The sequence below is a fragment of the Schistocerca americana genome, chromosome 2, assembly GCF_021461395.2.
Source record: "Schistocerca americana isolate TAMUIC-IGC-003095 chromosome 2, iqSchAmer2.1, whole genome shotgun sequence".
NCBI lineage: Eukaryota > Metazoa > Arthropoda > Insecta > Orthoptera > Acrididae > Schistocerca > Schistocerca americana.
In genome coordinates, this window is record NC_060120.1 from 164,695,221 (window position 1) to 164,708,029 (window position 12,809).

The following is a 12,809-nucleotide window of genomic DNA, read 5'->3' on the forward strand; positions in this document are numbered from 1 at the left end:
GATCGGCCGCCATTGTCGCAGTTTTAAATGCTCATTGAACGATAGGAAAACGAACACATCTTCATTCAGAAGTTTTAATACGAAGTCCAACGTTCTTTTTTGGAGTGTCATTTTAACGAATGGGTCAACTCTGACGTAGAACTGTCAGTTATCTTTTCACTATCGCACATCATCACGTTAAAGATCGACCGCTAGTATAGGCTGTGTAAAGGATTCTGTCTAAAATTATAGTCACTCTCTCTCACTTTTGCTTGTTCTATTCCTTACACTCTGTATTTCATAAAAAAAAGAAGATACACGCAGAGGAAGAGCGGTTTTAAGTGGTCAGACTGCGACTGGACTTATTTAACACTGATTTTCTCTATGCAGCATATGCAACGCCATGCTGGAGACTATTCATCAAGGGAAAATATTACAAAGAAGGAAAATCAATAACTGAACTCGGAGAAACGAAATTTCCATGAATAAAAGTTATCTGAATGAAACATTATTGGGACCGTCAACGCATCACTGCTTGAGGTAAAGGCAACTTTAAGCGCGTAACTATACAGTGTCACTAGCTTTAAACAGTCATACTGCGTACAACATTTAACTATGAAATCTTCGTCCATTAAAGTGAATAATAAATTTCCTGTGTTAAATTCTAGCACTGCAGATAAGTAATATTTCAAAACAGTGTCTTACAAGTTGGCTATGACTGTAACGTTTTACTTAAATGGCGAATGTTGTTTTGCACGGTTGTACATTTGTTTATGCAGATAAAATTCAAAGCTAAATATTAATACAGAGTAGATGTTTTTTTCATATCATATTACTCAAAATCCTGGAACGAGACCTGAAAACGAAACTACTGTTTCAACTGCAAGTCTTGTTTCTGAAATTGATGAGAGAGACAGTAATTCTTTTGGCAATGTAATTGTTCAGCGTAATGACGTTTCACATGAAGTTTATGTTACGATGGGCGATATTTCACGTGAAACGAACGTATAAATAAGTATTCAACCAACTGATCTGACTAAATTATTGCAAAGTCTTCAAGCTATGGAAGAAAACATAAAAGGTATAAAACCGGTATAACAATCGAACTATAACACTTATCAACACAACAGAGAAGATTGTCAGATGAATTGCAAAAGCAGTCTAGCGACTGAGAAAAATTGAATGCTAGTTTCGACACATAGAGAGTACAGTGTAACGCTTCAGCGGATGATGTTTCACAAACAAAGAAAACTTATCTTTGTTTTCCAAAAGTTGTGTAGCCAATGTCTAAAAATGGTGAACAATTAAAGGGCACTGTTAAAAAACTAGAAAATAAAGCAGACATTATCATAGAAGAACAAGATGTGAAAGTTTAAAACCAACTTAGTGCAAACATGGAAAAGATGTAGAAGTAAACAATAAACTAAGTTCAGAGCCAGAACGTGTCGGAAATAGATCAGTAACAGCCGTTATATACACGAGACACGTTTCTGGCGAATCGGTAAGATCTTAATTACAGCAAATGAAGGTTGCTTTAATCAGAGATTTACCGGAATGTCATGATCAAGTAAGTCCACAAATTACGACTATATATCAGGAATTGTCTACAGTCATGTTCATAAAACAAAGCACCCCAACAGAAGGTATTAAACCATGCGGCAATTGTGGCAGTCCAACTGTGGTAGACCCTATAATTCATGATAACAGAACAATAAATTATTGCAAAATCGGATTGTACATCACTTTCTTCTGTGTTGCTCGAAGAAAGTTTGCTCAAGTGTCGACATTTTCAGGTCATTATACCAGAATAAAATACTCCGCATCCGACTGCGTATATGCGAGTGTTCAGAGGTTTGTTACCATAGTCTTGGACTGGGCATCAAAGAATCTGTTTCACCACAGGGTGTATAAAAGGTGGGCCACAGACACAGATGATGGAGCCCTTCGGCCACAGACACAGATGAACTCTCTGAAACATATGAACTGTTGGTAAGAACATGTTTATCGAATTACTGTTCATGAAGCAATCAAGAATCCTTTCACACTATAAAAGGCAGCCTCCGAAGGTGCTTTGAGGAATATTTAAACGAGTTTACTGGAATGAACCTATTTCTCACAAAGTTACCTTTAGATACTCGTGAGAAATTCGTACGTGTACCACAAGGGTATTCAGAAATTTTGTCCCTATTATGGATTATATCGATCTTATTTATAAAGTCATTAGAGTCTTTTTAACAGAACAATAATGGCCACAACAGCAATGGCAGTCAGTCGGACATGCAGAATCGAAATACCAGTCATCCTAACGGAACCGCGCTGCTCCAGTGGTATCACCTCCTACTTCACCTGGATATAACGTGAATATTGCATCACACGGTCCGTAGAATTCGAATAGAAATAACAGAAGAACTTTTAATGGTAATCGTGACCATCGTGGTTACCAAGGGAATAAGGCGGACAAAATGTCAGTAATGGTTTCAGAAATCAAATAAATGAAACCCAGAACTGGGGAGACGTGGGCAATACTTATCCACAAAATAGTTACAAACAACATGGTGTTCCTGATACTAGCAGGCAAACTAAAGGTCATTCGGTGAACATTGTTGAAGCTGCCAACGTCAACTACCAAGCTTTCTTAAACTAATTCTGATCTCATTAAGCGCTCCTGTGATATATCTTGGAGAGGAGGCAGTCCCAGAAATCACGTCAATTTGTTACAATACGATAAAACTGGTATTAAAAGTGAGTAAACTATGGAATAAATTTTGTGTACCAGCCATTCAAAAGATTCAGTACAAGTTTCAATAGACACCATAGTGGCAAGAATTCGTACCACGGTTGTATTAGATACATGTGTCTGTATCAAAGTTTTTTCACAGAATGTGTGAAGTAAGATTAAAAAAGTAGACAAAGTGCCAACCTACCCGGCACAAAACTGTCTCATTGTTGGAGCTCTACGTGCTAATATGGAACCTGTCAAGTGGAAGACACAAGTATCTGTTGTCCAGTGAGGTCAGACAAGTCTGAATGTTAATGAACGAAGTGACAGCCCTTCTCTCTGTGCTGAACCGGGAATCACAAACCAAGTGAAAGGCATAGAACTCGAAGACGGCCACCCCCAACTTCAGCTACAATGGAAGTAGTGAAAAATCAGCCATGGACATTTTTAGCGTCTTGTACGATATTTTGAACCCTGTTGACACTCAGTAAAGAAAAAAAAGCAAGGCGAACCGAAACTGCAGCATTACTGTTGTAGCTATGGACGCCTAAAAATAGAGGTTGTCACAACGTAATAAACTTCAGTCTCATGTCCGTCATAGTATTTGGCCCATATTGTACCTTCTGTCGAAGTGTTTCGATAAAAAACGGCAGTTTGCGACATTTAAGGGCAGTGCCGGAACGCACCTCTTCAACTATTCAACTATAGAACACCTACCCGCACCTGTCCCACCACAAGGTGAAAATTTTGAAAACTTATGATAGCACAATAAGAAACTTCTTTACGAAATACTGTTTCTGTCCCAGTAGCAGTGTCGCTTTGCTCCCTAGCTCCACTCGATACATATCGGCCCATGTCAGTAGTCTTCAAGAGTATGACGTGATGGTTTTCAACGGCTGCTAGCCGTAACGTTCACTGTAGGTGCTCGGTGAACTGATTTCTCATTGACACACAATATGAGACACTGCCACTGGGTGGCAGAGGTTGCTGCCAGTCATAGAGAAATGGCGATATGTACCCACCACAACTTCGGAAAGAAGCTGAACTTATTGTAGGTGTACTTTATAGACAGACAGACGCGCGCACGCGCGCGCGCACACACACACACACACACACACACACACGCGCGCGCGCGCGCGCGCGCGCGCGCGCGCGCGCGATGTGCGTCATATCACAGCATCACATACGCATTTAAGACCAGAAAAACGTTTGGATATGCCTTCCTGACGCAGTGTTAGTCGCGAGAGCACTGTAACATTTTCTATTTAAAACAATGTCGTGCGCACACGTCAGAAATTGAGAACAAGAAGTAAGAGTCAACAGAAAACTCCTAATGTTTTGGAGCATGTAATATGGCGACACTGTCCTCAAAGGAACATGGGACCATGTTCCCTTATTACATCTACATTGTTGCAGCTGTGTCAGGCGAATCCATGTAACTTCTTTAGCCTCGAGAAGAAGGTCCAAAGCAAACAGTAGTGACGTGCCAACTGACCATCGCAGAGAACGGCGGCGATCAAATCATTATCGGGGATGGTAATAAGGAGAGCTTTATCGGGACTACCATTGGGTAGTGCCAACAGATTTTATTCGTGACGGTACACCTCCACTGGAGTATACTACCATAAGCTTCTGACGAGTTTACCAGAGGCTGTCAAAGGTAGGTGTCGTGGGAGCTGACCGAAGGGAATGTCTTTTCCTACACAACACCTGCCCAGCTTATTCAGCACAGAACCATCCCCCCCCCCCCCCACCCCAATAATCTCCTGATGTAGCCACCAGTGACTTCCTGTCTCCTCGTATGAAGGAATCATAGCGTTTTTTCTGAATGATGATGAGGTGCACTTTCGACGTGAATTGTTTCCTGAGCAACCCCATGCAGACTTCTACAATGATAATCTCCGGCGAGTCATCCAGGGTCGGAAAAAGTGTGTCGCATTGAAGGCTGAAAATGTAGAGAAGACCTGATCACAAATTGTACTGCCGCATCTTCATTTTTTGAGCTGATAATTAACACTTCAGAAATGTTCTTGTTCCCAGAATGAATTTTTCACTCCGCAGTGGTATGTGCGACGATATGAAACTTCCTGGCAGATTAAAACCGTGTGTCGGACCGAGACTCAAAGCGAGGTCAGAGCTTGAGTCGATGATCGGGACACAGTTCTAAATGGTTGGTTCAAATGGCTCTGAGCACTATGGGACTTAACTTCTGAGGTCATCATTCCCCTAGAACTTAGAACTACTTAAATCTAACTAACCTAAGGACATCACACACATCCATGCCCGAGGCAGGATCGAACCTGCGACCGTAGCAGTCGCGCGGTCCCGGACTGTAGCGCCTAGAACCACTCGGCCACTCCTGCCGGCACAGTTCTAATCGGCCATATGGTTTAATATTCCTTGTGTTGTAGGATACGCCACACTAGGAATTTATATAGGAGTATAAGGTGATGAACAGCGAAAGGTGCGATCCGGAAGGCAAACTTTGGATATCACGGAGTAATCGGCGAGAAAACAGCGAGGCGCCCGGGAGCGCCAAGTTAAATCACGCCCATTCGCTTTGATCGTTTACATTCCGTCAGCTGCGCGCTCGCTGCAAGAGCTCCAATTTTACGCGACATTTGCCAACGCGATCGTTCCGTCTGGTGTACTACTTGCATTTGTTTCACTTCTCCACCTCCCTCTCCGTTAGCTCATCCCACTCGTCTCACCATCAATGATTTTGTATGGACGTATTCTTATTAGTTTTCCGATAACATTCTCTTTCTACAACCGTTTGTCAAAGGTAATTCCGCAGAATCCTCAAAATCACTTTCGGCGTAAATTCAAAATACAGTGAAAGGAGCACACACACGTAAAATAAAATTTCGTTCTTGTTACAGGCAGCTTTTTCCTGTCGTTTGAGTTCACAGGAGTATAAATTAAATTGAATCCAGTATTTCAAAATGAAAATTCTCATTCATTTTCTGTTTCATTGGTCCGATCGGCGATAAAATTCAATCTCTCAACTGTGGTACTGTAAAGACAATATCTACTGCCAGGGCCCTTTCTTGACGTGGGTACAGTAAAGCTAACAACTACTGCTGGCTCCTTCCCCCCACGTGAAACGCAAGTATACCTTATAGGTGTTCCCACAACAGATTACATACAGCTGATGACGACTCTTTTTAGAGACAAATTTTAAATTAGTTGCAGTTCAAAGAGCACATCATAATCACAGCCAGTCTGCCTTACGCATTTAGTGCTACATATTGTTCACGCTCTACTACCTGAAGTCTTTGTTTGCCAAATGTATTTGCTATCGACGCAACAACGGCCGGCATATCACTCGATTAGATAACCTGAAAATAGTCTCAAAGTAATACTTGTAACTTTCAGCTCTTTTGCTGACATCTTAGCTCCCTGTATGAAAAATATATAAATTTCATAAAATTTTGAATAAAAGAGAAAACTTATTTTAATCCGATTTCTCAATCTTTATTTTATTTACTTTGTTGCTTCTTTAAAATAATGGTACGCATCGCTCTTCGTCTTGCATTGTTATTGTTTCACTCTTGGTTTTTGTACATATTATATGTTAAGTGTCTTTTGTTACAGAGTATACCTATTTTTCCGATAGTTGCTGAAATGTTTCAACACTGTGGGATCGATGCTTTTTCTTGGCTGACAAACTTATTCTTGAGGGTAAGTGGTCTTGATCATTGCTAAAATTAAATTCATCGTCATGTATTCTTCCTGTAATCCGTGTACAACTGACGTAGGTGGTTCACGCTAAGTATACACAGACGTTTCATTTAGATACTCCAGTCCATTTTCAGTAACGTATACAGTTCCCTATTTATTTTGACCACTCCAAGTAAATTTTTGTCCAGAATCAAAGGGAGAAAATTGTGTCAAGCAATTGTTGCTTAGCTGCTAGGGGGACACTAACCAGCAAGATTAACTCTCTCGTAACTTTGTTCGTACGAATGTCTGACCAGCAGAACGTCATTCAACAGCACTCTATAATTTTTATTCAGTAAGCCACTTCCCCTCCTAAAAACGTATTTAACAAAAATGTACCACAGTGTGTCAATCACGTAAACATGACGTCATTAAGTTCAGTCCACAAAACTAAATTTGGCTCTCCTCAACTAGCACGCAGTGCACGTATAGAGGGAGGGTGGAGAGGGAGGGGGAGACGTTACAAGTCTACTTGGTCGGGTAGAGTTGACAGTTAACAAGTGAAAACACAAGGAAAATGCACACCGGTTATTCAGTCAACCGTCGTCAGTTGATTCAACACGAAAAGAAGATATAAATGCTATGCAGAATGTAAGTAATTCCAATTTATTTTTTTCAGTTCGGTAAATGTAGAACTCTACTGTAACACCTTTAAGCGAACAGTAAAGGCAGTCGTTCATTAAAATCTGCATCGTCATTACCTTTTTTCTGGATATGCCTCAAAAGATTCAACCTGCGACAACACGAACGTAGCTGAACGCAAACAATCGAGTCCACAGAGATTACCGGTCTCCCTTCTGTTGCCAAGAATCTACACTAAGCTAACGAGAGCTTGAACAGAAGACTGGAACACCTAAAACCAGTGTACAACGCATTATAACACATACGAGTTCCATGCATAAGTGCAGTCAAATGAAAACGAGATAGTGAAAGGTGGCTACACTGAGCCACTGCGCCAGAGATTGCGCCAAAGAGTACTATTAAGCCGCCTCCACAGTGCTTGGAGAGAACTCATAGAAGTCAGTGCTTGTTGAGAGCTCGTAGAAGTCAGTGCCTGTTAAGAACTCGTAGCAGTCAGTGCCTGTTAAGAACTCGTAGAAGTCAGTGCGTGGGCAGAGCTCGTAGAAGACAGTTCGTGTTGAGATGTGCGAGTGGGCAAGGCTTGTCGAGATGTTATAGTAAGGAGTGCTTGTTCCATGTTTTATCCAGTTATTTGATGGGAGAGATAGCAGATGTTATTCTAATGGAAATACTGTAACGATCAGAGTGCTTTCCGTCAATATATATGAAGGTAAAATAATGCGTGTTTTTTCATTAATTCCATGTTTTAAATAATGCGTCATTACAGGTTCAGTCAACAAAGCATCTGGCGTGTGTTCTTGTATTAGAGTGTAATTCTGGTTTTCTTGCGTAATTATAGTTTTTCTAATTTTCTTTTATCACGTCAGTATAATGGTATTTAAAATTTCTTGTCTTGTTGAAGAAGAACCGTGCCAGATGTGTACGTTGAGTCACACTCCCACATACAGAACAGTTACTCTTGTGCTTATTGGTTTCGTAGGTTTTATAGTTGCTGGGGACTTAATTAATTAATTGTGTTAACGAAAATTTTCATTTCATTCTTTGTTGTTGTTCTAAGTAGTCAGATTGCGTAATAATAATAGTCAGGGCCAACCGATTACGAAATAGCGTAATCGGACATACAGCTACTAAAACTAAAAAATATTTTCAATCATATTTAATTAAGCCCCCATGCACGTGGCGACCCTGCCAGGATCGTCCCTTGGATTCTTCTGATTGTAAAAATAGTGGATGGTAGTATTGTTGTAGTAATTTGTAGTTAGTAATTGTAGTCTATTTTGCATGTGTAGATTTGGTAATTGTCATTCTTCTAATGGTATTTTTTCTCAGAATTTGATTTGTTGTCTTGTTTACGCGTTTGACAATCTAGTGCAATTATGTCAATTGTTTGTTAATCGTGTTTGGGGGAAACATTTCAGGTGAATGGTATTGTTGGAGATAAGGAGTCATTGTGTGTAATTTTCGTACAGTGACGAATTTTTTTTTATGTTTTGTAAATGATTACGCGATCAATGAAAAAGGCAAAAATGATGAATAGTGAGAATGACAAAATTGTTAATGGCGAACTCGCCAACGGAGGAAAACAGTATGATGGATAATGAAGGGGAAAACAATGTAATAAGTCGGGAAAATAGTCCGGAACCATTTCAAAATTTTTCTCAATCATAAAATTCACAGAATCCGAGATTAACGATAGAAGATTCGGGAATAGTATCGAACACAGATAGCTTTACAGCTATGACGAAGGAAACTGGTTTTGCGGGAAATATTTGGGGCGAAAAGAATTCTGAATTTAATATGGAGCAGTTGATGGGTGCAATATTAAATTTGGGATCACAGTTACGATCTGAATTAAAAACAGAGATGGGAACTTTGGCAACACGGTTAGACTCACAAATGGAAACACGGATGGGAACTTTGGGATCAGAATTAAAAAATGATATGGGGACAATGGAAACACGGTTAGGATCTGAATTTAAAACAGAGATTGGAATAATTAAAACAGAGATGGGAACTTTGGAAACACGGTTAGATTCACGAATAGGGACATGTTTCAAAAATATGAAAGATGAATTAAAGAAAGAAATCAGAGAAGAAGTACAACCGATTTTGAATGCTCATAATAATAAATTAGTTGCAGTAGAGATTAGACAAAGGGAACAGGATAGAGAACAGGAGGAAAGAGATCGCGTGATAGTACAGAAATTTTCAGAGTTAAATTTACAACGTGCACACGATAAGGAAGAAATATTTGAGAGAATCGAGGAATCCGTACCAAATGACAGAATAAATAATCTAACACAACAATATGAGCAGTTAGCTACCAAATGTGTCAATACTGAAACCCGAGTCACGACACTTACGGAAGACGTAAATAAACAGAAAGAAAAAATAGGTGATTTATCGGAAAGAGTTGAGGAGATTTCAGATAAATTGACAAATCTTAGTTTACATGGGGACAGAGATTCAGATGATACAGCACCTTTACCATTTGCAGAAACCGAAGAGTACCAGAACATAAATAAGCATGTTGAAAATCAGGGAAAATTTAATGAACGCGTTAAAAGGGAAGTTGAGGCATTACGAAAGCAAGTCAAACAGATCGAAGGCGAAATTGTAGGAAAAGATAGCAGAAGAAATTTAGAATCACCGGTAGCAGAGGGGTTTTAAGAAAATAATTTGTTTCATTTACGGGATGCAACAAGAGAGCGCCAGGCGCGCGAACTTTACAATAATCGACATTCGGACTGGGACAGACGCGGTAGGTCTTTGTCGCCACGAGGCGAAAACTTTGACTATAAACACCTTTTGACTGTCCGGAAATTTAAGATCTTCCGCAATTCTAAGAATGACATACATCCATGTGCATGGTTAGATCAATTTATGTACGCACTCCCACCAAATTGGCCACTAAGTCACAAACTGGAATTTATGTGTGGATATTTAGAAAACGAACCGGCGACGCGGATGCGCGCACTCATTAGAGATTGCAATAATCTAAATGATTTTTATCATGCATTTCTATCGGCATATTGGTCCGAAAACACACAAGACAGAGTCAAACATAGTCTGATTATGCAGCGTAATTTTAAACAGTCTTAGTTCCGCACGCCGGCAGAGTACTTTGAAGACATGATTCGAAAGAATCAGTTCCTGTCCAACCCTTATAGCCCGACTGAATTAATTCGCATTTGTTTAACTAAGCTGCCACAATCCATAAGACAAATTGCTTTAGCTGGAAGACGTAAAGACGACATCGAGACTTTTAAGACTTTGTTGCAAGAACTTGAGTATGACAACGACGACGGGACTTCTTGTAACTTTTTCAGTAACAGTATTCACAATAGACTTTCAGAGAAAAGAGATAGTGATCGGAACGGGCGTTATATGGGTAATTTTGAGAATGACAGACGTAACAGACAGGACAATAGATACCAGCCCTATGACAATAACAGACGTTCTAACAGAAATTACACAGACAACTATAACAACGGTAATTCGTACCGGAATGATCAATCATACGGAAACAGTAATCGGTATTATCAAGACAGAAATTATTCAAACAGTAATAGAAATTCTTACTACAGAAATAATCAGGGTAGTAGATACAACAATAATTTCAGAAGTGACAGTCGAAATTACACAAGAAGTAGTTATGCAAACAGACCGGAAAACAGAAATTTTAATAACAGACATAGCCAAGAATTTGCATCTAACAGACAGGAGGGACCTAATTGGCATCCTCCACGTGACAGAACTTCAGAGAGACAAGTGCAAATCGTTGAAATTGATCCGCGAAATGACGCGAATAATCAAAGACGTGACGCAAACAATCGACAATGACTTGTAGCTTCGGCTTCTGGCAGCAATATAGACGGTTCAGAAAGTAATGACACTACGACTTTACACTACGTACGCCTGGAAGACATGAGAGACATTTTGTTAGACGAAAAGGAAAATAATGTAGACGAATTTTTACATCCTGTTATTGAAGTATATGTGGGTAAGAATAAGTTCACTGCAGTTTTAGATTCTGGGAGCCCATTGAATGTCATTAGTGAATCAGTTTTTCGTATATGTGAAAGAACTATTGCCTGTCCTGTGTTACCTATTTCTAAAACTACAATTCGAGGTGCTATTTCTGGAAAAAGTGTGGAAGTCAAACAACAGACCAACTTAAATTTCATTTGTCAAGGATACGAATTTTCTGCTAATTTTATTATTGTTCCATTCCTCAGTACCCAAATTATATTAGGTATGGAGTTTCTTAACGCACATAAGGCAATTTTGAACTTTAAAGAAGGAAGTGTAAATTTGACTGTTGCTGGAATGCCGAAATGTTTGAAATTTTTCGAGTGTTTAACAAGATCTGAGTCAGATACAAAATGTTTAAGGTTTCTTACTTCTGATGTTTTCGTTGAGCATTATGACGACAATGTGTTCATTCATGACAATGACAATAGATACAGGGACGCGGTGGATGATATAATTAATAGCGAAGAATTAATTAATGAAAAGGTTAAGAAAGCTGAAGTGCCAGATGACGTTGCAAGAGAAGAGCTGCACCACATTTTGACTTCACATGCTACAGTGTTTAGTCATCACACAGGAACTATACAAGGCTTACAATATTTATTTAAAGTAAAAGAACACACACCATTTCGCGGGAAAACGTACGCTATTCCTTTGGCTTACAGAGACAAGGTTAAGAATGAACTTCAGTACATGTTAGATCAGGGCATTATTGAGCCTGCAGTCAGTCCTTATACTAGCCCATTACACGTTGTTCTTAAAAAGGATGGGTCAATTCGTTTGGTTCTGGATTCCAGACAGATAAATAACATCATCATTCCTGAAACTGACCGCCCACAAAATTTAGATGAACTTCTTCAACATTTTCATGGAATTAAAGTTTTATCCACGATTGATATGCGCGCAAGTTTTTGGCAAATAGAACTCCACCCTGACTGTAGAAAATATACTGCCTTTTTAGCCTTTGGTAACTGTTACCAGTTTTGGAAATTACCGTTTGGACTTACTGTATCTTCAGCAGCATTCATTCGTAGCTTAAATGAAATTTTACCTGTTTTTCTTCGTGACAATATTACTTCATATGTTGACGATATTCTTATTGCTAAACATTCTTGGAGTGAGCACAACAAAATTTTGGATTCATTGTTACGTATCTTTGCAAGAGTTGGCATTACAGTGAACTTAGAAAAATCTGAATTTGGTCGTTCTCAGGTGAAATTTCTCGGTCACATTATTTCTACAGAGGGTATTCTTCCTGATCCAGAAAAATTAGACGCTATTCGTAACTATGCTGTTCCTACCACGAAACGTGATGTTCGTAGTTTTACTTGGTGTCTGTAATTTTCTTAGACGCTTTGTTAAATTGGACGATTTGGCCACACCTCGTTTATGTGAACTATCCGGAAAGAAATCTAATTGGTGTTGGGATGAGGAAGCTCAGTCAGAATTTGAACAGCTTCGTGATGCTTTAGTTGCTGCTCCACTTCTTTCACATCCGGATTTATCTAAAGAATTTTGTTTGGCGACGGACTCATCATACAAGGGCCTAGGTGCACATTTATTTCAAGAGATAGAAGAAAACGGCGTTGTAGTACAGAAAACTATTGAATTTGGAAGTCGTGTTCTTTCTAAATCAGAAAAGAATTATTCGATTACGGAAATTGAAGCTTTGGCTGTTGTTTGGGCTTTTACAAAATTTCGGACATTTTTGTTTGGTAGACATACAAAGGTTTACACCGATCATCGAGCTCTGGAAATTCTCATGTCGACAAAA